This window comes from Bombina bombina, chromosome 7, assembly GCF_027579735.1.
Source record: "Bombina bombina isolate aBomBom1 chromosome 7, aBomBom1.pri, whole genome shotgun sequence".
Classification (NCBI taxonomy): Eukaryota; Metazoa; Chordata; class Amphibia; order Anura; family Bombinatoridae; genus Bombina; species Bombina bombina.
The window spans coordinates 642,886,478-642,912,768 of NC_069505.1; the positions used below are offsets into that span (position 1 = coordinate 642,886,478).

Consider the following 26,291-nt stretch of genomic DNA (forward strand, 5'->3'; position numbering starts at 1 on the left):
AGAGCTGGTATATATAAATAGATGATAGGTAGAGATATAGATGGTTAGAAGAGCTGGTATATATAAATAGATGATAGGTAGAGATAAAGATGGCTAGAAGAGCTGGTATATATAAATAGATGATAGGTAGAGATATAGATGGTTAGAAGAGCTGGTATATATAAATAGATGATAGGTAGAGATATAGATGGCTAGAAGAGCTGGTATATATAAATAGATGATAGGTAGAGATATAGATGGTTAGAAGAGCTGGTATATATAAATAGAAGATAGGTAGAGATATAGATGGTTAGAAGAGCTGGTATATATAAATAGATGATAGGTAGAGATATAGATGGCTAGAAGAGCTGGTATATATAAATAGATGATAGGTAGAGATATAGATGGGTAGAAGAGCTGGTATATATAAATAGATGATAGGTAGAGATATAGATGGTTAGAAGAGCTGGTATATATAAATAGATGATAGGTAGAGATAATGATGGTTAGAAGAGCTGGTATATATAAATAGATGATAGGTAGAGATATAGATGGGTAGAAGAGCTGGTGTATATAAATAGATGATAGGTAGAGATATAGATGGGTAGAAGGGCTGGTATATATAAATAAGATAGGTAGAGATATAGATGGTTAGAAGAGCTGGTATATATAAATAGATGATAGGTAGAGATATAGATGGTTAGAAGAGCTGGTATATATAAATAGATGATAGGTAGAGATATAGATGGGTAGAAGAGCTGGTGTATATAAATAGATGATAGGTAGAGATATAGATGGGTAGAAGAGCTGGTATATATAAATAGAAGATAGGTAGAGATATAGATGGTTAGAAGAGCTGGTGTATATAAATAGATGATAGGTAGAGATATAGATGGCTAGAAGAGCTGGTATATATAAATAGATGATAGGTAGAGATATAGATGGGTAGAAGAGCTGGTGTATATAAATAGAAGATAGGTAGAGATATAGATGGTTAGAAGAGCTGGTGTATATAAATAGATGATAGGTAGAGATATAGATGGGTAGAAGAGCTGGTATATATAAATAGATGATAGGTAGAGATAAAGATGGGTAGAAGAGCTGGTATATATAAATAGATGATAGGTAGAGATATAGATGGTTAGAAGAGCTGGTGTATATAAATAGAAGATAGGTAGAGATATAGATGGTTAGAAGAGCTGGTGTATATAAATAGATGATAGGTAGAGATATAGATGGGTAGAAGAGCTGGTATATATAAATAGATGATAGGTAGAGATGTAGATGGCTAGAAGAGCTGGTATATATAAATAGATGATAGGTAGAGATATAGATGGGTAGAAGAGCTGGTGTATATAAATAGATGATAGGTAGAGATATAGATGGCTAGAAGAGCTGGTATATATAAATAGATGATAGGTAGAGATAAAGATGGGTAGAAGAGCTGGTATATATAAATAGAAGATAGGTAGAGATATAGATGGGTAGAAGGGCTGGGATATATAAATAGATGATAGGTAGAGATATAGATGGTTAGAAGGGCTGGTATATATAAATAGATGATAGGTAGAGATATAGATGGGTAGAAGAGCTGGTATATATAAATAGAAGATAGGTAGAGATATAGATGGGTAGAAGAGCTGGTGTATATAAATAGATGATAGGTAGAGATATAGATGGTTAGAAGAGCTGGTATATATAAATAGATGATAGGTAGAGATATAGATGGGTAGAAGAGCTGGGATATATAAATAGAAGATAGGTAGAGATATAGATGGCTAGAAGAGCTGGTATATATAAATAGATGATAGGTAGAGATATAGATGGGTAGAAGAGCTGGTATATATAAATAGATGATAGGTAGAGATATAGATGGCTAGAAGAGCTGGTATATATAAATAGATGATAGGTAGAGATATAGATGGTTAGAAGAGCTGGTATATATAAATAGATGATAGGTAGAGATATAGATGGGTAGAAGAGCTGGTATATATAAATAGAAGATAGGTAGAGATATAGATGGGTAGAAGAGCTGGGATATATAAATAGAAGATAGGTAGAGATATAGATGGTTAGAAGAGCTGGAATATATAAATAGATGATAGGTAGAGATATAGATGGGTAGAAGAGCTGGTATATATAAATAGATGATAGGTAGAGATATAGATGGCTAGAAGAGCTGGTATATATAAATAGATGATAGGTAGAGATAAAGATGGTTAGAAGAGCTGGTATATATAAATAGAAGATAGGTAGAGATATAGATGGTTAGAAGAGCTGGTATATATAAATAGATGATAGGTAGAGATATAGATGGGTAGAAGAGCTGGTATATATAAATAGAAGATAGGTAGAGATAAAGATGGGTAGAAGAGCTGGTATATATAAATAGATGATAGGTAGAGATATAGATGGCTAGAAGAGCTGGTATATATAAATAGAAGATAGGTAGAGATATAGATGGGTAGAAGAGCTGGTATATATAAATAGATGATAGGTAGAGATATAGATGGGTAGAAGAGCTGGTATATATAAATAGATGATAGGTAGAGATATAGATGGGTAGAAGAGCTGGTATATATAAATAGATGATAGGTAGAGATATAGATGGGTAGAAGAGCTGGTATATATAAATAGATGATAGGTAGAGATATAGATGGTTAGAAGAGCTGGTATATATAAATAGATGATAGGTAGAGATATAGATGGGTAGAAGAGCTGGTATATATAAATAGATGATAGGTAGAGATATAGATGGTTAGAAGAGCTGGTATATATAAATAGATGATAGGTAGAGATATAGATGGCTAGAAGAGCTGGTATATATAAATAGATGATAGGTAGAGATATAGATGGGTAGAAGAGCTGGTATATATAAATAGATGATAGGTAGAGATATAGATGGGTAGAAGAGCTGGTATATATAAATAGAAGATAGGTAGAGATATAGATGGCTAGAAGGGCTGGTATATATAAATAGATGATAGGTAGAGATATAGATGGGTAGAAGAGCTGGTATATATAAATAGAAGATAGGTAGAGATATAGATGGCTAGAAGGGCTGGTATATATAAATAGATGATAGGTAGAGATATAGATGGGTAGAAGAGCTGGTATATATAAATAGATGATAGGTAGAGATATAGATGGGTAGAAGAGCTGGTATATATAAATAGATGATAGGTAGAGATATAGATGGTTAGAAGAGCTGGGATATATAAATAGATGATAGGTAGAGATATAGATGGGTAGAAGAGCTGGTGTATATATAAATAGATGATAGGTAGAGATATAGATGGCTAGAAGAGCTGGTATATATATATAAATAGATAGGTAGAGATAAAGATGGGTAGAAGAGCTGGTATATATATAAATAGATAGGTAGAGATAAAGATGGGTAGAAGAGCTGGTATATATATAAATAGATAGGTAGAGATAAAGATGGGTAGAAGAGCTGGTATATATATAAATAGATAGGTAGAGATAAAGATGGGTAGAAGAGCTGGTATATATAAATAGATGATAGGTAGAGATAAAGATGGGTAGAAGAGCTGGTATATATAAATAGATGATAGGTAGAGATATAGATGGGTAGAAGAGCTGGTATATATAAATAGATGATAGGTAGAGATAAAGATGGCTAGAAGAGCTGGTATATATAAATAGATGATAGGTAGAGATAAAGATGGGTAGAAGAGCTGGTGTATATATAAATAGATGATAGGTAGAGATATAGATGGGTAGAAGAGCTGGTATATATAAATAGATGATAGGTAGAGATATAGATGGGTAGAAGAGCTGGTATATATAAATAGATGATAGGTAGAGATATAGATGGGTAGAAGAGCTGGTATATATAAATAGATGATAGGTAGAGATATAGATGGGTAGAAGAGCTGGTATATATAAATAGATGATAGGTAGAGATATAGATGGTTAGAAGAGCTGGTATATATAAATAGATGATAGGTAGAGATATAGATGGGTAGAAGAGCTGGTATATATAAATAGAAGATAGGTAGAGATAAAGATGGGTAGAAGAGCTGGTATATATAAATAGATGATAGGTAGAGATATAGATGGGTAGAAGAGCTGGTATATATAAATAGATGATAGGTAGAGATATAGATGGGTAGAAGAGCTGGTATATATAAATAGATGATAGGTAGAGATATAGATGGGTAGAAGAGCTGGTATATATAAATAGATGATAGGTAGAGATATAGATGGGTAGAAGAGCTGGTATATATAAATAGATGATAGGTAGAGATATAGATGGGTAGAAGAGCTGGTATATATAAATAGATGATAGGTAGAGATATAGATGGGTAGAAGAGCTGGTATATATAAATAGATGATAGGTAGAGATATAGATGGTTAGAAGAGCTGGTATATATAAATAGATGATAGGTAGAGATATAGATGGGTAGAAGAGCTGGTATATATAAATAGATGATAGGTAGAGATATAGATGGGTAGAAGAGCTGGTATATATAAATAGATGATAGGTAGAGATATAGATGGGTAGAAGAGCTGGTATATATAAATAGAAGATAGGTAGAGATATAGATGGCTAGAAGAGCTGGTATATATAAATAGAAGATAGGTAGAGATATAGATGGGTAGAAGAGCTGGGATATATAAATAGATGATAGGTAGAGATATAGATGGTTAGAAGAGCTGGTATATATAAATAGATGATAGGTAGAGATATAGATGGGTAGAAGAGCTGGTATATATAAATAGATGATAGGTAGAGATATAGATGGGTAGAAGAGCTGGTATATATAAATAGAAGATAGGTAGAGATATAGATGGGTAGAAGAGCTGGTATATATAAATAGATGATAGGTAGAGATATAGATGGGTAGAAGAGCTGGTATATATAAATAGAAGATAGGTAGAGATAAAGATGGGTAGAAGAGCTGGTATATATAAATAGATGATAGGTAGAGATATATAGATGGGTAGAAGAGCTGGTATATATAAATAGATGATAGGTAGAGATATAGATGGTTAGAAGAGCTGGTATATATAAATAGAAGATAGGTAGAGATATAGATGGTTAGAAGAGCTGGTATATATAAATAGATGATAGGTAGAGATATAGATGGCTAGAAGAGCTGGTATATATAAATAGATGATAGGTAGAGATATAGATGGGTAGAAGAGCTGGTATATATAAATAGAAGATAGGTAGAGATATAGATGGGTAGAAGAGCTGGTATATATAAATAGATGATAGGTAGAGATATAGATGGTAGAAGAGCTGGATATATAAATAGATGATAGGTAGAGATAAAGATGGTAGAAGAGCTGGTATATATAAATAGAAGATAGGTAGAGATATAGATGGGTAGAAGAGCTGGTATATATAAATAGAAGATAGGTAGAGATAAAGATGGCTAGAAGAGCTGGTATATATAAATAGATGATAGGTAGAGATATAGATGGGTAGAAGAGCTGGTATATATAAATAGATGATAGGTAGAGATATAGATGGTTAGAAGAGCTGGTATATATAAATAGATGATAGGTAGAGATATAGATGGGTAGAAGAGCTGGTATATATAAATAGAAGATAGGTAGAGATAAAGATGGCTAGAAGAGCTGGTATATATAAATAGATGATAGGTAGAGATATAGATGGCTAGAAGAGCTGGTATATATAAATAGATGATAGGTAGAGATAAAGATGGTTAGAAGAGCTGGTATATATAAATAGATGATAGGTAGAGATATAGATGGGTAGAAGAGCTGGGATATATAAATAGATGATAGGTAGAGATAAAGATGGGTAGAAGAGCTGGTATATATAAATAGAAGATAGGTAGAGATATAGATGGCTAGAAGGGCTGGTATATATAAATAGATGATAGGTAGAGATATAGATGGGTAGAAGGGCTGGTATATATAAATAGATGATAGGTAGAGATATAGATGGGTAGAAGGGCTGGTATATATAAATAGAAGATAGGTAGAGATATAGATGGTTAGAAGAGCTGGGATATATAAATAGATGATAGGTAGAGATATAGATGGTTAGAAGAGCTGGTATATATAAATAGATGATAGGTAGAGATATAGATGGGTAGAAGAGCTGGTATATATAAATAGAAGATAGGTAGAGATATAGATGGGTAGAAGAGCTGGGATATATAAATAGATGATAGGTAGTGATAAAGATGGCTAGAAGAGCTGGTATATATAAATAGAAGATAGGTAGAGATATAGATGGGTAGAAGAGCTGGGATATATAAATAGATGATAGGTAGAGATATAGATGGTTAGAAGAGCTGGTATATATAAATAGAAGATAGGTAGAGATATAGATGGGTAGAAGAGCTGGTATATATAAATAGATGATAGGTAGAGATAAAGATGGCTAGAAGAGCTGGTATATATAAATAGAAGATAGGTAGAGATATAGATGGGTAGAAGAGCTGGGATATATAAATAGAAGATAGGTAGAGATATAGATGGGTAGAAGAGCTGGTATATATAAATAGAATATAGGTAGAGATAAAGATGGGTAGAAGAGCTGGTATATATAAATAGATGATAGGTAGAGATATAGATGGGTAGAAGAGCTGGGATATATAAATAGATGATAGGTAGAGATATAGATGGTTAGAAGAGCTGGTATATATAAATAGAAGATAGGTAGAGATATAGATGGTTAGAAGAGCTGGTATATATAAATAGATGATAGGTAGAGATATAGATGGGTAGAAGAGCTGGTATATATAAATAGATGATAGGTAGAGATAAAGATGGGTAGAAGAGCTGGTATATATAAATAGATGATAGGTAGAGATATAGATGGCTAGAAGAGCTGGTATATATAAATAGATGATAGGTAGAGATATAGATGGTTAGAAGAGCTGGTATATATAAATAGAAGATCGGTAGAGATATAGATGGGTAGAAGAGCTGGTATATATAAATAGAAGATAGGTAGAGATATAGATGGGTAGAAGGGCTGGTATATATAAATAGATGATAGGTAGAGATATAGATGGTTAGAAGAGCTGGTATATATAAATAGATAATAGGTAGAGATATAGATGGGTAGAAGAGCTGGTATATATAAATAGATGATAGGTAGAGATATAGATGGGTAGAAGATCTGGTGTATATAAATAGATGATAGGTAGGGATATAGATGGGTAGAAGAGCTGGGATATATAAATAGATGATAGGTAGAGATATAGATGGTTAGAAGGGCTGGTATATATAAATAGATGATAGGTAGAGATAAAGGTGGCTAGAAGAGCTGGTATATATAAATAGATGATAGGTAGAGATAAAGATGGGTAGAAGAGCTGGTATATATATAAATAGATGATAGGTAGAGATAAAGATGGCTAGAAGAGCTGGTATATATAAATAGATGATAGGTAGAGATAAAGATGGGTAGAAGAGCTGGTATATATAAATAGATGATAGGTAGAGATAAAGATGGGTAGAAGAGCTGGTATATATAAATAGATGATAGGTAGAGATAAAGATGGGTAGAAGAGCTGGTATATATAAATAGATGATAGGTAGAGATATAGATGGGTAGAAGAGCTGGTATATATAAATAGATGATAGGTAGAGATATAGATGGGTAGAAGAGCTGGTATATATAAATAGATGATAGGTAGAGATATAGATGGGTAGAAGAGCTGGTATATATAAATAGATGATAGGTAGAGATAAAGATGGGTAGAAGAGCTGGGATATATAAATAGAAGATAGGTAGAGATAAAGATGGTTAGAAGAGCTGGTGTATATATAAATAGAAGATAGGTAGTGATATAGATGGGTAGAAGGGCTGGTATATATAAATAGATGATAGGTAGAGATATAGATGGCTAGAAGAGCTGGTATATATAAATAGATGATAGGTAGAGATAAAGATGGTTAGAAGAGCTGGTATATATAAATAGATGATAGGTAGAGATAAAGATGGTTAGAAGAGCTGGTGTATATAAATAGATGATAGGTAGATATATAGATGGCTAGAAGAGCTGGGATATATAAATAGAAGATAGGTAGAGATATAGATGGTTAGAAGAGCTGGTATATATAAATAGAAGATAGGTAGAGATAAAGATTGTTAGAAGAGCTGGGATATATAAATAGATGATAGGTAGAGATATAGATGGGTAGAAGAGCTGGTATATATAAATAGATGATAGGTAGAGATATAGATGGGTAGAAGAGCTGGTATATATAAATAGAAGATAGGTAGAGATAAAGATTGTTAGAAGAGCTGGGATATATAAATAGATGATAGGTAGAGATATAGATGGCTAGAAGAGCTGGTATATATAAATAGATGATATATAGAGATATAGATGGGTAGAAGGGCTGGTGTATATAAATAGATGATAGGTAGAGATAAAGATGGGTAGAAGAGCTGGTATATATAAATAGATAGGTAGAGATATAGATGGGTAGAAGAGCTGGTATATATAAATAGATAATAGGTAGAGATATAGATGGCTAGAAGAGCTGGTATATATAAATAGAAGATAGGTAGAGATATAGATGGGTAGAAGGGCTGGGATATATAAATAGAAGATAGGTAGAGATATAGATGGCTAGAAGAGCTGGTGTATATAAATAGATGATAGGTAGAGATATAGATGGGTAGAAGAGCTGGGATATATAAATAGAAGATAGGTAGAGATATAGATGGGTAGAAGAGCTGGTATATATAAATAGAAGATCGGTAGAGATAAAGATGGTTAGAAGAGCTGGTATATATAAATAGATGATAGGTAGAGATAAAGATGGGTAGAAGGGCTGGTATATATAAATAGATGATAGGTAGAGATAAAGATGGGTAGAAGGGCTGGTATATATAAATAGATGATAGGTAGAGATATAGATGGGTAGAAGAGCTGGTATATATAAATAGATGATAGGTAGAGATATAGATGGGTAGAAGAGCTGGTATATATAAATAGATGATAGGTAGAGATATAGATGGGTAGAAGAGCTGGGATATATAAATAGAAGATAGGTAGAGATATAGATGGGTAGAAGAGCTGGTATATATAAATAGATAATAGGTAGAGATATAGATGGGTAGAAGAGCTGGTATATATAAATAGAAGATAGGTAGAGATAAAGATGGTTAGAAGAGCTGGTATATATAAATAGATGATAGGTAGAGATATAGATGGGTAGAAGAGCTGGTGTATATAAATAGAAGATAGGTAGAGATATAGATGGCTAGAAGAGCTGGTATATATAAATAGATGATAGGTAGAGATATAGATGGGTAGAAGAGCTGGGATATATAAATAGAAGATAGGTAGAGATAAAGATGGGTAGAAGAGCTGGGATATATAAATAGATGATAGGTAGAGATATAGATGGGTAGAAGAGCTGGTGTATATAAATAGATGATAAGTAGAGATATAGATGGGTAGAAGAGCTGGGATATATAAATAGATGATAGGTAGAGATATAGATGGTTAGAAGAGCTGGTATATATAAATAGATGATAGGTAGAGATAAAGATGGGTAGAAGAGCTGGTATATATAAATAGATGATAGGTAGAGATAAAGATGGTTAGAAGAGCTGGTATATATAAATAGATGATAGGTAGAGATATAGATGGGTAGAAGAGCTGGTATATATAAATAGATGATAGGTAGAGATATAGATGGGTAGAAGAGCTGGTATATATAAATAGATGATAGGTAGAGATATAGATGGGTAGAAGAGCTGGTATATATAAATAGATGATAGGTAGAGATATAGATGGGTAGAAGGGCTGGTATATATAAATAGATGATAGGTAGAGATATAGATGGGTAGAAGAGCTGGTATATATAAATAGAAGATAGGTAGAGATAAAGATGGGTAGAAGAGCTGGTATATATAAATAGATGATAGGTAGAGATAAAGATGGGTAGAAGAGCTGGGATATATAAATAGAAGATAGGTAGAGATAAAGATGGCTAGAAGAGCTGGTGTATATATAAATAGATGATAGGTAGAGATAAAGATGGGTAGAAGAGCTGGGATATATAAATAGATGATAGGTAGAGATATAGATGGTTAGAAGAGCTGGTATATATAAATAGATGATAGGTAGAGATATAGATGGCTAGAAGAGCTGGTATATATAAATAGATGATAGGTAGAGATGAAGATGTGTAGAAGAGCTGGTATATATAAATAGATGATAGGTAGAGATAAAGATGGCTAGAAGAGCTGGTATATATAAATAGATGATAGGTAGAGATATAGATGGTTAGAAGAGCTGTTATATATAAATAGAAGATAGGTAGAGATATAGATGGGTAGAAGAGCTGGTATATATAAATAGATGATAGGTAGAGATATAGATGGGTAGAAGAGCTGGTATATATAAATAGATGATAGGTAGAGATATAGATGGGTAGAAGAGCTGGTATATATAAATAGATGATAGGTAGAGATATAGATGGGTAGAAGGGCTGGTATATATAAATAGATGATAGGTAGAGATATAGATGGGTAGAAGTGCTGGTATATATAAATAGATGATAGGTAGAGATATAGATGGTTAGAAGAGCTGGTATATATAAATAGATAATAGGTAGAGATATAGATGGGTAGAAGAGCTGGTATATATAAATAGATGATAGGTAGAGATATAGATGGGTAGAAGAGCTGGTAAATATAAATAGATGATAGGTAGAGATATAGATGGGTAGAAGAGCTGGTATATATAAATAGATGATAGGTAGAGATATAGATGGGTAGAAGAGCTGGTATATATAAATAGATGATAGGTAGAGATAAAGATGGGTAGAAGGGCTGGTATATATAAATAGATGATAGGTAGAGATATAGATGGGTAGAAGAGCTGGTATATATAAATAGATGATAGGTAGAGATATAGATGGGTAGAAGAGCTGGTATATATAAATAGAAGATAGGTAGAGATATAGATGGTTAGAAGGGCTGGGATATATAAATAGAAGATAGGTAGAGATATAGATGGGTAGAAGGGCTGGTATATATAAATAGATGATAGGTAGAGATAAAGATGGGTAGAAGGGCTGGTATATATAAATAGATGATAGGTAGAGATAAAGATGGGTAGAAGAGCTGGTATATATAAATAGATGATAGGTAGAGATATAGATGGGTAGAAGAGCTGGTATATATAAATAGAAGATAGGTAGAGATATAGATGGTTAGAAGGGCTGGGATATATAAATAGAAGATAGGTAGAGATATAGATGGGTAGAAGGGCTGGTATATATAAATAGATGATAGGTAGAGATAAAGATGGGTAGAAGGGCTGGTATATATAAATAGATGATAGGTAGAGATAAATATGGGTAGAAGGGCTGGTATATATAAATAGATGATAGGTAGAGATATAGATGGGTAGAAGAGCTGGTATATATAAATAGATGATAGGTAGAGATATAGATGGTTAGAAGAGCTGGTATATATAAATAGAAGATAGGTAGAGATATAGATGGTTAGAAGGGCTGGGATATATAAATAGAAGATAGGTAGAGATATAGATGGGTAGAAGGGCTGGTATATATAAATAGAAGATAGGTAGAGATATAGATGGTTAGAAGGGCTGGGATATATAAATAGAAGATAGGTAGAGATATAGATGGGTAGAAGAGCTGGTATATATAAATAGATGATAGGTAGAGATATAGATGGGTAGAAGAGCTGGTATATATAAATAGATGATAGGTAGAGATATAGATGGGTAGAAGAGCTGGTATATATAAATAGATGATAGGTAGAGATATAGATGGGTAGAAGAGCTGGTATATATAAATAGAAGATAGGTAGAGATATAGATGGTTAGAAGGGCTGGGATATATAAATAGAAGATAGGTAGAGATATAGATGGGTAGAAGGGCTGGTATATATAAATAGAAGATAGGTAGAGATATAGATGGTTAGAAGGGCTGGGATATATAAATAGAAGATAGGTAGAGATATAGATGGTTAGAAGAGCTGGTATATATAAATAGATGATAGGTAGAGATATAGATGGTTAGAAGAGCTGGTATATATAAATAGATGATAGGTAGAGATATAGATGGTTAGAAGAGCTGGTATATATAAATAGATGATAGGTAGAGATATAGATGGGTAGAAGAGCTGGTATATATAAATAGATGATAGGTAGAGATATAGATGGGTAGAAGAGCTGGTATATATAAATAGAAGATAGGTAGAGATATAGATGGTTAGAAGGGCTGGGATATATAAATAGAAGATAGGTAGAGATATAGATGGTTAGAAGAGCTGGTATATATAAATAGATGATAGGTAGAGATAAAGATGGGTAGAAGGGCTGGTATATATAAATAGATGATAGGTAGAGATATAGATGGGTAGAAGAGCTGGTATATATAAATAGATGATAGGTAGAGATATAGATGGGTAGAAGAGCTGGTATATATAAATAGAAGATAGGTAGAGATATAGATGGTTAGAAGGGCTGGGATATATAAATAGAAGATAGGTAGAGATATAGATGGGTAGAAGGGCTGGTATATATAAATAGATGATAGGTAGAGATAAAGATGGGTAGAAGGGCTGGTATATATAAATAGATGATAGGTAGAGATAAATATGGGTAGAAGGGCTGGTATATATAAATAGATGATAGGTAGAGATATAGATGGGTAGAAGAGCTGGTATATATAAATAGATGATAGGTAGAGATATAGATGGTTAGAAGAGCTGGTTGTATATAAATAGAAGATAGGTAGAGATATAGATGGTTAGAAGGGCTGGGATATATAAATAGATGATAGGTAGAGATATAGATGGGTAGAAGAGCTGGTATATATAAATAGAAGATAGGTAGAGATATAGATGGGTAGAAGAGCTGGTATATATAAATAGATGATAGGTAGAGATATAGATGGGTAGAAGGGCTGGTATATATAAATAGATGATAGGTAGAGATATAGATGGGTAGAAGTGCTGGTATATATAAATAGATGATAGGTAGAGATATAGATGGTTAGAAGAGCTGGTATATATAAATAGATGATAGGTAGAGATATAGATGGGTAGAAGAGCTGGTATATATAAATAGATGATAGGTAGAGATATAGATGGGTAGAAGAGCTGGTATATATAAATAGATGATAGGTAGAGATATAGATGGGTAGAAGAGCTGGTATATATAAATAGATGATAGGTAGAGATAAAGATGGGTAGAAGGGCTGGTATATATAAATAGATGATAGGTAGAGATATAGATGGGTAGAAGAGCTGGTATATATAAATAGATGATAGGTAGAGATATAGATGGGTAGAAGAGCTGGTATATATAAATAGAAGATAGGTAGAGATATAGATGGTTAGAAGGGCTGGGATATATAAATAGAAGATAGGTAGAGATATAGATGGGTAGAAGGGCTGGTATATATAAATAGATGATAGGTAGAGATAAAGATGGGTAGAAGGGCTGGTATATATAAATAGATGATAGGTAGAGATAAATATGGGTAGAAGGGCTGGTATATATAAATAGATGATAGGTAGAGATATAGATGGGTAGAAGAGCTGGTATATATAAATAGATGATAGGTAGAGATATAGATGGTTAGAAGAGCTGGTATATATAAATAGAAGATAGGTAGAGATATAGATGGTTAGAAGGGCTGGGATATATAAATAGAAGATAGGTAGAGATATAGATGGGTAGAAGGGCTGGTATATATAAATAGAAGATAGGTAGAGATATAGATGGTTAGAAGGGCTGGATATATAAATAGAAGATAGGTAGAGATATAGATGGGTAGAAGAGCTGGTATATATAAATAGATGATAGGTAGAGATATAGATGGGTAGAAGAGCTGGTATATATAAATAGATGATAGGTAGAGATATAGATGGTTAGAAGAGCTGGTATATATAAATAGATGATAGGTAGAGATATAGATGGTTAGAAGAGCTGGTATATATAAATAGAAGATAGGTAGAGATATAGATGGGTAGAAGAGCTGGTATATATAAATAGATGATAGGTAGAGATATAGATGGGTAGAAGAGCTGGGATATATAAATAGAAGATAGGTAGAGATATAGATGGGTAGAAGAGCTGGTATATATAAATAGAAGATAGGTAGAGATATAGATGGTTAGAAGAGCTGGTATATATAAATAGAAGATAGGTAGAGATAATATAGATGGTTAGAAGAGCTGGTATATATAAATAGAAGATAGGTAGAGATATAGATGGGTAGAAGGGCTGGGATATATAAATAGATGATAGGTAGAGATAAAGATGGTTAGAAGAGCTGGTATATATAAATAGATGATAGGTAGAGATATAGATGGTTAGAAGAGCTGGTATATAAATAGATGATAGGTAGAGATATAGATGGGTAGAAGAGCTGGTATATATAAATAGAAGATAGGTAGAGATATAGATGGGTAGAAGAGCTGGTATATATAAATAGAAGATAGGTAGAGATAAAGATGGCTAGAAGAGCTGGTATATATAAATAGATGATAGGTAGAGATATAGATGGGTAGAAGAGCTGGTGTATATAAATAGATGATAGGTAGAGATATAGATGGTTAGAAGAGCTGGTATATATAAATAGATGATAGGTAGAGATATAGATGGCTAGAAGAGCTGGTATATATAAATAGATGATAGGTAGAGATATAGATGGGTAGAAGAGCTGGTATATATAAATAGAAGATAGGTAGAGATAAAGATGGCTAGAAGAGCTGGTGTATATATAAATAGATGATAGGTAGAGATATAGATGGCTAGAAGAGCTGGTATATATAAATAGATGATAGGTAGAGATAAAGATGGTTAGAAGAGCTGGTATATATAAATAGAAGATAGGTAGAGATAAAGATGGCTAGAAGAGCTGGGATATATAAATAGAAGATAGGTAGAGATATAGATGGCTAGAAGAGCTGGTGTATATATAAATAGATGATAGGTAGAGATATAGATGGGTAGAAGAGCTGGGATATATAAATAGAAGATAGGTAGAGATATAGATGGGTAGAAGGGCTGGTATATATAAATAGATGATAGGTAGAGATATAGATGGGTAGAAGAGCTGGTATATATAAATAGATGATAGGTAGAGATAAAGATGGGTAGAAGAGCTGGGATATATAAATAGAAGATAGGTAGAGATATAGATGGGTAGAAGGGCTGGTATATATAAATAGATGATAGGTAGAGATATAGATGGGTAGAAGAGCTGGTATATATAAATAGATGATAGGTAGAGATAAAGATGGGTAGAAGAGCTGGAATATATAAATAGAAGATAGGTAGAGATATAGATGGGTAGAAGAGCTGGTATATATAAATAGATGATAGGTAGAGATATAGATGGCTAGAAGAGCTGGTATATATAAATAGAAGATAGGTAGAGATATAGATGGTTAGAAGAGCTGGGATATATAAATAGATAATAGGTAGAGATATAGATGGGTAGAAGTGCTGGTATATATAAATAGATGATAGGTAGAGATAAAGATGGTTAGAAGGGCTGGTATATATAAATAGATGATAGGTAGAGATATAGATGGCTAGAAGGGCTGGTATATATAAATAGATGATAGGTAGAGATATAGATGGCAAGAAGGGCTGGTATATATAAATAGATGATAGGTAGAGATATAGATGGGTAGAAGAGCTGGTATATATAAATAGAAGATAGGTAGAGATAAAGATGGGTAGAAGAGCTGGTATATATAAATAGAAGATAGGTAGAGATATAGATGGCTAGATATGCTGGTATATATAAATAGATGATAGGTAGAGATATAGATGGGTAGAAGGGCTGGTATATATAAATAGAAGATAGGTAGAGATATAGATGGTTAGAAGAGCTGGGATATATAAATAGATGATAGGTAGAGATATAGATGGTTAGAAGAGCTGGTATATATAAATAGATGATAGGTAGAGATATAGATGGGTAGAAGAGCTGGTATATATAAATAGAAGATAGGTAGAGATATAGATGGGTAGAAGAGCTGGGATATATAAATAGATGATAGGTAGTGATAAAGATGGCTAGAAGAGCTGGTATATATAAATAGAAGATAGGTAGAGATATAGATGGGTAGAAGAGCTGGGATATATAAATAGATGATAGGTAGAGATATAGATGGTTAGAAGAGCTGGTATATATAAATAGAAGATCGGTAGAGATATAGATGGGTAGAAGAGCTGGTATATATAAATAGATGATAGGTAGAGATAAAGATGGCTAGAAGAGCTGGTATATATAAATAGAAGATAGGTAGAGATATAGATGGGTAGAAGAGCTGGGATATATAAATAGAAGATAGGTAGAGATATAGATGGGTAGAAGAGCTGGTATATATAAATAGAATATAGGTAGAGATAAAGATGGGTAGAAGAGCTGGTATATATAAATAGATGATAGGTAGAGATATAGATGGGTAGAAGAGCTGGGATATATAAATAGATGATAGGTAGAGATATAGATGGTTAGAAGAGCTGGTATATATAAATAGAAGATAGGTAGAGATATAGATGGTTAGAAGAGCTGGTATATATAAATAGATGATAGGTAGAGATATAGATGGGTAGAAGAGCTGGTATATATAAATAGATGATAGGTAGAGATAAAGATGGGTAGAAGAGCTGGTATATATAAATAGATGATAGGTAGAGATATAGATGGCTAGAAGAGTTGGTATATATAAATAGATGATAGGTAGAGATATAGATGGTTAGAAGAGCTGGTATATATAAATAGAAGATCGGTAGAGATATAGATGGGTAGAAGAGCTGGTATATATAAATAGAAGATAGGTAGAGATATAGATGGGTAGAAGGGCTGGTATATATAAATAGATGATAGGTAGAGATATAGATGGTTAGAAGAGCTGGTATATATAAATAGATAATAGGTAGAGATATAGATGGGTAGAAGAGCTGGTATATATAAATAGATGATAGGTAGAGATATAGATGGGTAGAAGATCTGGTGTATATAAATAGATGATAGGTAGGGATATAGATGGGTAGAAGAGCTGGGATATATAAATAGATGATAGGTAGAGATATAGATGGTTAGAAGGGCTGGTATATATAAATAGATGATAGGTAGAGATAAAGGTGGCTAGAAGAGCTGGTATATATAAATAGATGATAGGTAGAGATAAAGATGGGTAGAAGAGCTGGTATATATATAAATAGATGATAGGTAGAGATAAAGATGGCTAGAAGAGCTGGTATATATAAATAGATGATAGGTAGAGATAAAGATGGGTAGAAGAGCTGGTATATATAAATAGATGATAGGTAGAGATAAAGATGGGTAGAAGAGCTGGTATATATAAATAGATGATAGGTAGAGATATAGATAGGTAGAAGAGCTGGTATATATAAATAGATGATAGGTAGAGATATAGATGGGTAGAAGAGCTGGTATATATAAATAGATGATAGGTAGAGATAAAGATGGGTAGAAGAGCTGGTATATATAAATAGATGATAGGTAGAGATAAAGATGGGTAGAAGAGCTGGTATATATAAATAGATGATAGGTAGAGATAAAGATGGGTAGAAGAGCTGGTGTATATAAATAGATGATAGGTAGAGATAAAGATGGGTAGAAGAGCTGGTGTATATAAAAAGATGATAGGTAGAGATATAGATGGTTAGAAGAGCTGGTATATATAAATAGAAGATAGGTAGAGATAAAGATGGGTAGAAGAGCTGGTATATATAAATAGATGATAGGTAGAGATATAGATGGTTAGAAGAGCTGGTATATATAAATAGATGATAGGTAGAGATATAGATGGTTAGAAGGGCTGGTATATATAAATAGATGATAGGTAGAGATAAAGATGGTTAGAAGAGCTGGTATATATATAAATAGATGATAGGTAGAGATATAGATGGGTAGAAGAGCTGGTATATATAAATAGATGATAGGTAGAGATAAAGATGGGTAGAAGAGCTGGTATATATATAAATAGATGATAGGTAGAGATATATAGATGGGTAGAAGAGCTGGTATATATAAATAGATGATAGGTAGAGATATAGATGGGTAGAAGAGCTGGTATATATAAATAGATGATAGGTAGAGATAAAGATGGGTAGAAGAGCTGGGATATATAAATAGAAGATAGGTAGAGATATAGATGGGTAGAAGAGCTGGGATATATAAATAGAAGATAGGTAGAGATATAGATGGGTAGAAGGACTGGGATATATAAATAGAAGATAGGTAGAGATAAAACATGCAATTTTAAGCAACTTTTTAATTTACTCCTATTTATCATTTTTTTCTTCGTTCTATTGCTATCTTTATTTGAAAAAGCAGGCATCTAAGCTATTTTTTTTGTTCAGACCTCTGGAAAGTACTTGTTTATTTGTGGGTGAATTTATCCACCAATCAGCAAGAACAACCCAGGTCGTTCACCAAAAATGGGCCAGCATCTAAACTTACATTCTTGCATTTGAAATAAAGATACCAAGAGAATGAAGAGAAATTGATAATAGGAGGAAATTAGAAAGTTGCTGCTCTATCTGAATCACTAAAGATTGGGTTCAGTGTCCCTTTACGTTTGCTTTGCTATACAGCCTCATTTATGGAACACATAGCTTCACCTATGTAGTTATTTGATGCTACCGTAAACCTTTCTCAATGGATTCCAAACAAAATCCTTTTAGAAAGATCATTTTTATTTCTCATATTTAGCAACAGGTTAGAGAGACATTGTACTCATGAAAAAGCTGGTAAGGTTTCATTGTATTCATAGCTACTGCAGGAACACCCTTTCCGTTGGGCTGGGTCTCTTTCTCCCACTGGGGTCATTTCTGTTGCTACCTCTTGTGTACAAAGCGTTTCTACAACCAATACTGCAACACTTCAGCACAGGTGTTTGTTTCAACAGATAAAAGCAGATATTTCATATGAAAAAATAAAGCTTAAAAAGACAATTTGCAAACAATACATTAAAGCAGTAGAAATATTTCCAATAAAATGTTCCCTTTAACTGTAAGCCAGCTGTAGGACGGTGTAATGCTCATGGGATACTCCTCTATCAGACCAAACTCGGCCAGTAGTCTTGATATCCCGGCGTCGAGCCGGAATGATAGGGAATATCCCAATATCCCAGAGCAGAGAACTTTAGTAAGATGAGAGCGGCACTCGCCACAGGCAGGACAGTCCCCAGCGGCAATGGCAGAGCAGTCCAAGGCAAACCAATAGAATGGTCGGACTGCTTTACTGTTGCCAAAACCTGTCTTTCTAAGGACAAACCACTAGAATGGTCGGGCAGGCAGGGTTTGGCATTGGTAAAGCAGTCCAAGGGCACACCACTAGAATGGTCAGGCAGGCGGGTTTCAGCAACAAAGAGGGAATCGAGAATAACAGGGGTTAATAAGCAGAGTAGTCAGACAGGCAGGGTTCAGCAGCAGTATATCAGTCCAGCAATTTAGGGGTTAAACAGGCAGAGTAGTCAGGCAGGCAGGGTTCAAACACATTAAGGCAATACTGTAATCACGATCTATCACACCCTGGAGCACACAAAGTAACACCAATAGTTTGGGCAGTGATAGATCTCCACTGAGAGACTTACATAGGCGCAGGATTCATGCCACAGGAATCCAGACCCGCAACTGAGCGGAGGGTGCGGCGATGACGTCAGCGCCGCACGCTGACCGGACCCGACACAGCCCCTAGCAACAAGCAGGCAAGGAGACGCCGCACCCCTAGCAACGGCTAGAGCGGTGCGGCGTGACATAGCCCCCTTCTCAAGGGTTCCCTCCGGGAACCAAAGCCGGTCTCAAAGGATGAGCAGCATGGAATCTGGAGACCAAAAAAGGAGCATGCACATCACGGGCAGGAACACAGGAACGATCTGCCACAAAGTCACCCTTCCAGTGTATCAGATACTGCAGTTGTCTGCGCCTGTATCTGGAGTCCAGAATCTTAGCTACTTCATATTCAGGGTCACCACGGACCAAGAGCACAGGAGGAGGAGCTTGGAGCCGGGTATATCTATTCTTGATGTAAGGCTTGAGTAGTGAGATGTGGAAGACTGGGTGTATGCGCAGGGTTTTGGGTAAGGCCACTTCGTAGGCAACAGGAGACCATCTTTTCAGGACCTTGTAAGGGCCGATAAACCTAGGCCCCAATTTGTGACAGGGTTGACGTAGACGAATATGTCACGTAGAGACCCAAACACATTTACCCACTGGGATGGCAAGTACAAAAGCTCTATGACGATCAAACTTTTTCTATCTAGAGACAGCTGAACGTAGCTGAGAGCGAATACTTTGCCAATGAGTGGTGAGTCCAGTGACGTGTCGGTCTGTAGCAGGAACCCCAATGGACTGAGCAGAAAGAGAGAAGACACAAGGTTGACACCCTGCTTAGGCTTTAAATGGAGAACGTTTAAGAGAAGAATGCCAATGAGTGTTTCTTGCCAGCTCAGCTAGAGGTAACAACTCAGACCAGTTGGTATGGCGAGCGTTGACAAAGGTTCTAAGATAGGCTTCAAGATCCTGGTTTACTTTCTCAGTCCATTGGTCTGAGGATGGTAGCCAGAAGACAAGGAAACAGTGATTCCAATCAACCTACAAAAGACTCTCCAAAAGGTAGAGATGCACTGTGGACCTCTGTCGGAAACAATATTCACAGGAATGCCATGAAGTCGTACCACATGCAAGAGAAAGAGACGATAAGTCTTGGGCAGAAGTCAGTTTGGTTAGGGGTACAAAATAAGTCAGCCTGGAAAAGCGATCCACCACAACCCAGATAACTGTATGGTGGTCAGAAGGAGGAGTTTCCACAAAGTCCATTGTTATGTGTGTCCATGGTTGTTTGGGAATGGACAATGGTTGGAGCAAGCCAGGAGGCAAGGATTGGGGAATTTTGTTGGCAGCACAAGTTTTCACATAATCCTGAGCGTCAGACTTCATAGTAGGCCACCATACGTGTTGGGAAAGACGCTTAAAAGTCCTAGACAAACCAGGATGTCCTGAGAGTTTACTATCATGAGCCCAGGATAGCACAGAGGCACAAAGAGGATATCGGAGGCCACGGGGGCTCCAGGAGGTTTACTAGACTGGGCACGTTGCAATCTTTGCAGAAGGGTGGTGTTTAGTTGAGCAACCATACAGGAGGGAGGTACGATGTGTTCAATAGGAGCTTCAGAGGAGTCCCTTGAGTAAGGGAACTGACGGGAAAGGGCGTCCACCTTCTTGTTCTTGGTCCCAGGAAGATAAGAGACCACAAAGTTAAAACGGGAAAAGAACAAGGCCCACCTGGCCTGTCGAGGATTGAGTCGATGAGCAGTCTCTAGGTAAGTCAGATTCTTGTGGTCAGTGAGAATATGAATGGGATTGGCAGTGCCCTCTAACCAATGACGCCATTCAGTCAAAGCCATCTTAATGGCTAAGAGTTCACGATTACCCACATTGTAATTCCTCTCAGCAGGAGTAAAGCGTTTAGAGAAAAAGGCTACAGGGTGTGACTTGGAGGTCAAAGGATCCCTTTGGGTTAGAGCTGCTCCAGCCCCTATCTCGGAGGCATTAACCTCTAAAGTGAACTGCAGGTCAGGATCAGGATGGCGGAGCACAGGAGCAGAATAAAAAGCCTTTTTCAAACAAGAGAAGACATCTATGGCTTCAGGAGGCCAATGTTTACAGTCTTTGTTCCATTTGGTCAGTTCAGTGAGAGGAGCGACTGTTTGTGAAAAGTTCTTTATAAACTTGCGGTAATAATTGGAGAACCCCAAGAATCTCTGTAATTCCTTTAATGAAGTAGGTTGAGGCCATTCTAGAACTGCGGTGATTGTTTAGCAGGATCCATGGCAAAACCTTCTTTCGAGATGACATAACCAAGGAATTGGATCTGAACTTGATCAAACTCCCATTTTTCTAGCTTGGCTACCAAAGAATTGCCTCTGAGACGTAGAAGAACTTGTCTCACGTATTTGTGATGCACCTCTAAAGTGGAAGAGAAAACAAGGATGTCATCCAGATAGACGATGACAGTTCGGTTGAGGAGGTCATGGAAGACATCGTTGACAAATGCCTGGAAGACTGCAGGGGCGTTACACAGCACAAAGGGCATTACAAGGTATTCATAGTGCCGGGATCTTGTGTTGAAAGCGGTCTTCCATTCGTGGCCTGGAAAGATACGAATCGGGTTGTATGCCCCACGTAAGTCCAACTTGGTGAAAAAGCGAGCATCCTGGAGCGAGTCATACAGTTCGGTGATCAATGGAATGGGATAGCGATTATTGATAGTTATGTTGTTTAAGGCCCTGTAGTCGATGCAGGGTCTGAGGCCGCCATCCTTCTTACTGAAGAAAAAGAAGCCTGCCCCAGCAGGAGAGGATGAAGGATGAATGAAACCTTTAGCTAGGTTTTCTTGGATGTACTCCTCCATGGATTTGGTTTCAGCTTTGGAGAGTGGATAAGTCCTCCCTTTAGGAAGTGGGGCTCTGGGATAGAGGTCGATCTTGCAGTCATAAGGACGATGGGGTGGCAGCACGTCAGCTGCTTTTTTCTCAAATACATCTGCAAAGTCCGCATATACTGAAGGAAGGTTTGGAGGAGTCTGTATACTGGCTATGGGGATGCGGAGCATAGGAGTGACTTTAGCAAGGCAGGAGTGGAAACACGAGGTACCCCAGGAGGCCAGTTGTCCCTCAGCCCAGTCGAACTGTGGATTGTGTACCCGAAGCCAAAGATGACAGGCTGTGCTGGAGAATGAATGACCTCAAATTGCAGCTGTTCGGTATGAAGGACTCCCACGGTCAGGGTTAGGGGTGCTGACTCAAAATGGATCAACCCTGAACCAAGGGGGGGGGTGCCATCCAGAGTAATTATTTTGAGACAATGTCTTTTCTGCAAAAGAGGCAAACCAGCTTGAATCGTGAAACGGTGATTCAAGAAGTTTCCAGCTGCCCCTGAATCAATGAAAGCTTGAGTGTGGACAGTATTCTGAAGGAAGGTAAGGGTAACATGTACCAGGTGCCGAGAGGAGTGAGGGGATTTAGTAGAGATCATGATTAGAGGTACCCCTGCGTTATCCCCTAAGCATTGGCTTTTCCCGGCTGAATGTCAGTCCTTTAGTTGGTGGGTATTAGACCCACAATAAAAGCATAGTCTCAATCTCCTTCTTCTCTGTCTTTCAGACTCTGAAGGTTTGAAGGAGGAGAGGTCCATGGGTTCCTCCACTGAGGTAACTGGAGCTGCTGAGGGGGTAGAGGTTACTGCCGAAACCGGACGAATAGGACGGGAGGGAAGGACCCTCCTTGTTCCGTCTCTCTCGACTTGTCCAGACTGATACAAAGCATTAAAAAGTCATCCAAAGAAAAAGGAATATCACGATAAGTGAGTTCATCTTTGATGCATTCATGCAGACCCCTCCTAAAGGCTGCCTTGAGAGCACTGCCATCCCAAGTGGTTTCAAGTGCCACTGTGCCACAGTTCTATTGCCCTGGCAGAGGTCTAGGAGAGAATATTCTGCAGCAGAGGTACGGCCAGAAGTCCCAAACACAGAAAACAATGCAGAAATGAAATCCTCGGCATCCTGCAGGAGTGGAGCGTTCTGTTCCAAAAAGGGAAAGACCCAGGCTAGGGCCTTGTCTTTCAGTAAGGAAATGATAAAGGTGACCCTTGACTGGTATATATGTATCTATGTATTGGGTACTTGTAAAGCGCGGCTAATCACCCGTAAGGGTCTCAAGGCACTGCTCATTTTATCGACCTTGGAAGGATGAAAGGTTGAGTGGATCTTGCCGGGGATCGAACCTGCAACCCTTGGGTTGCTACAGAGCCACAATGCCTTAGCATGCTAAGCTATCTGTCCGGCTTGTGAAACTGAAAGGTGTGAGGATCATTGCGGAAGTGCAACCTGCATTGGTTAAGAAACCCCCTGCAATCAGTAGTACCCTTATACTTGTCAGGCAAAGGTATCCGAGGTATACTTCCAGAAGCAGAGGAAGAAGTCGCAGTACTAGGAGTAGGGACTGGCGGTGAAACAGGAGCGGTATTCCTCGCTGTAACTAGTAAGGAGAGTTGAGCGGTAATAGCCTCTAGCTTGGAATCCATATTCTGCAACTGTGTGGTATGGGTTCCCAACATCTGTCCCTGAAGATAAATAGCTTGTGCCACCTCATCTGGCTCCATGGCCCAAGTATAATGTAATGCTCGTGGGATATTCCTCTATCTAGTCTTGTTATTCCGGCGTCGAGCCGGAATGATAGGGAATATCCCAGAGCAGAGAAAGTTAATAAGATGAGGAGAGTGGCACTCACCACAGGCAGGACAGTCCCCAGCGGCAACGGCAGAGCAGTCCAAGGCGAACCACTAGAATGGTCAGGGAGGCAGGGTTTGGCAACAAAGAGGCAATCCAGAACAACAGGGGTTAATAAGCAGAGTAGTCAGACAGGCAGGGTTCAGCAGCAGTATATCAATCCAGCAATTCAGAGGTATAACAGGCAGAGTAGTCAGACAGGCAGGGTTCAAACACATTAAGGCAATACTGAAGTAATGATCTATCACAGGAGCACACAAAGTAACACCTATACTTTGGCAGTGATAGATCGCCACTGAGAGACTTACATAGGCGCAGGATTCACGCCACAGGAATCCAGACCGGCAACTGAGAGGAGGGTGCGGCAATGACATCAGCGCCGCACGCATCCGGACCCGACACAGCCCCTGGCAATGAGCTGGGAAGGAGATGCCGTGCCCCTAGCAACGGCTAGAGCGGTGCGGCGTGATAGACTGTATGCCATCAGTAGGACTGTATGCCATCAGTAGGACTGTATGCCATCAGTAGGACTGTATGCCATCAGTAGGACTGTATGCCATCAGTAGGACTGTATGCCATCTGTAGCACTGTATCATCAGTAGGACTGTATCATCAGTAGGACTGTATGCTATCTGTAGCACTGTATCATCAGTAGCACTGTATCATCAGTAGGACTGTATCATCAGTAGGACTGTATCATCAGTAGGACTGTATCATCAGTAGGACTGTATCATCAGTAGCACTGTATCATCTGTAGGACTGTATCATCAGTAGGACTGTATCATCAGTAGGTCTGTATGCCATCTGTAGCACTGTATCATCAGTAGCACTGTATCATCAGTAGGGCTGTATCATCAGTAGCACTGTATCATCAGTAGCACTGTATCATCAGTAGCACTGTATCATCAGTAGCACTGTGTCATCAGTAGCACTGTGTCATCAGTAGGACTGTATCATCAGTAGGACTGTATCATCAGTAGCACTGTATCATCAGTAGCACTGTATCATCAGTAGGACTGTATCATCAGTAGCACTGTATCATCAGTAGCACTGTATCATCAGTAGGACTGTATCATCAGTAGCACTGTATCATCAGTAGGACTGTATCATCAGTAGGACTGTATCATCTGTAGCACTGTATCTGTAGCACTGTATCATCAGTAGGACTGTATCATCAGTAGGACTGTATCATCAGTAGCACTGTATCATCAGTAGGACTGTATCATCTGTAGCACTGTATCATCTGTAGCACTGTATCATCAGTAGGACTGTATGCCATCTGTAGCACTGTATCATCAGTAGCACTGTATCATCAGTAGCACTGTATCATCAGTAGCACTGTATCATCAGTAGGACTGTATCATCAGTAGGACTGTATCATCAGTAGGACATTATGCCATCTGTAGCACTGTATCATCTGTAGGACTGTATCATCAGTAGGACTGTATCATCAGTAGGACTGTTTGCCATCAGTAGGACTGTATCATCAGTAGGACTGTATCATCTGTAGGACTGTATCATCAGTAGGACTGTATGCCATCTGTAGCACTGTATCATCAGTAGCACTGTATCATCAGTAGCACTGTATCATCAGTAGCACTGTATCATCAGTAGGACTGTATCATCAGTAGCACTGTATCATCAGTAGGACTGTATCATCAGTAGGACTATCATCTGTAGGACTGTATCATCAGTAGCACTGTATCATCAGTAGGACTGTATCATCAGTAGGACTGTATCATCAGTAGGACTGTATCATCAGTAGCACTGTATCATCAGTAGCACTGTATCATCAGTAGGACTGTATCATCAGTAGGACTATCATCTGTAGGACTGTATCATCAGTAGCACTGTATCATCAGTAGCACTGTATCATCAGTAGGACTGTATCATCAGTAGCACTGTATCATCAGTAGGACTGTATCATCAGTAGGACTGTATCATCAGTAGCACTGTATCATCAGTAGCACTGTATCATCAGTAGCACTGTATCATCAGTAGCACTGTATCATCTGTAG

The 26,291-nt window shown here is 36.9% G+C and overlaps 1 protein-coding gene and 1 long non-coding RNA gene across 5 annotated transcripts in view; both read left to right on the forward strand.

Moving 5' to 3' along the window:
- VASP (vasodilator stimulated phosphoprotein) overlaps positions 1-26,291 on the forward strand; it is a 210,069-nt gene that overhangs the window by 111,171 nt on the left and 72,607 nt on the right. The window lies entirely within an intron of this gene.
- LOC128635697 (uncharacterized) lies at positions 287-11,750 on the forward strand. 3 transcript variants are annotated; one of them, XR_008398564.1, is made up of 4 exons: positions 287-2,133; positions 2,771-3,456; positions 7,280-7,673; positions 9,094-11,043. It is a non-coding gene; the product is annotated as an uncharacterized LOC128635697 (long non-coding RNA). The 3 variants fall into 3 exon arrangements; XR_008398562.1 differs by lacking the exons at positions 287-2,133; positions 2,771-3,456 and adding an exon at positions 11,056-11,750 and having other exon boundaries at positions 5,294-7,673; positions 9,094-10,761; XR_008398563.1 differs by lacking the exons at positions 287-2,133; positions 2,771-3,456 and adding an exon at positions 5,294-5,760 and having other exon boundaries at positions 6,496-7,673.